Below are 1,484 nucleotides of genomic sequence, written 5' to 3' on the forward strand. Positions count from 1 at the left end.
ATAACTGGCCGTCAAAGGTCGGCGTAATAAAAAGGCCTAAAAGAGAAACAATGAAAAATGAGAGGATCAACCCATATACTTACACATTATACAGATTCAATATTCAGAAGAAAAGTACTAAAATGTATTATATAAAAGGTGAAATGTAAAGAAAGTAATTTCTTTGTTAAAAGAAGCAGAAATTAAATAACATTCTTTCCGTTGCAAATCCATTACAGAACTCTAATACGCAGAGGCTAAATTCTCGTGTTTACATTTCTTAGTTTTCCACACAAAAAAAAATCAGTCTGATTTCCTTTTTATTGTAAAATGTACCCTTTAATAATCATAATAATTTATACTGCGATCAGTTATTTTTCTCTGGCGTGTCTCATTCTCATTTTACCTGAAAGGGTTGAACGGGGTTCTTTCCTTGGCCCAGCATCCACTTCCGTTCAAACCTAAATTTTGCCTCCTCTTTGAGACCCTGTGCACGCTTCAAAAATAGTGCTTCCAGCATATAATCATCAAGCTCCCATATAAACCACCATGTACAGGATGCTGTCATTTAGACCAGGAATTTCTCAGCGCAGTGTAGCTCTGCGGCCGTCCGGCTGCATTTCAAGATTGTTTACAATATCTTATATTACTTACCCCACTTTACTATCAATACCTCTCTTCTGACCTTTCTGTGGATTATACCCGTCTTCCCTATCAAATGTTTCGTTAGGCAATTGTCAGGTTGACCCATTTATTTTGCCACAGAGGATGGGTTATGACTGACAAGGATTTCGGATCCACTATGGGGCCTTCACCTCTGACATCATAACCTAGTTTAATTGTTTATCCGTGGTGTTAAGTGGCGGACTTTTCATGACACGATATTGACAATAAAATCCAATTGTATTCTTGTTGTTCTTATTTCTTTTGATGTCATTTGTTTAAGATTCGGAGATACGTAAAAAAAAATACAGTACAAGGTATCTTTTATTAAATACGGTTTGGATCGTATTTTACATCAGCATTAAATAAATTCAGTCTCCAGCAAACTATGTTATTAGAAAATTAACTGAATGAATAGGGAAATGAACACAGGCACAATAACGTGCACACACACACAAAAAAAAATAGTCCCAATAAGGAAACTTTAAATAAAATGTATATTGAATTGAGAGGCAGTTGATCCACACTGCTGAGAGGAAACTGTGGCCCGTAATACTTTAATTTATTTCCCCAGCACTCTGGTACAGTATTTCTTTCCCTTGATCTCTCATGTTCTTTTTAACTGTAAGCCTCCTTTTCTCTCAGTGTTGTATTTTCCTAACCTCTTTTCTTTAACGTCATCTCTCTATTTCTGTCTTCCATTCTTTTGTTCCCTATCTCTTAAATCATCCCATTATTAAATTCTCTCTTTATTTTTCATTGGCTGTCTCTCGCATTTCTCTTTCAAGCTCTTTTCTTGTCACAGACCTTCGACGTCTTGACCTGCAATCCTCATACTCGCA

Source organism: Penaeus monodon, chromosome 21 (assembly GCF_015228065.2).
Source record: "Penaeus monodon isolate SGIC_2016 chromosome 21, NSTDA_Pmon_1, whole genome shotgun sequence".
Lineage (NCBI taxonomy): Eukaryota > Metazoa > Arthropoda > Malacostraca > Decapoda > Penaeidae > Penaeus > Penaeus monodon.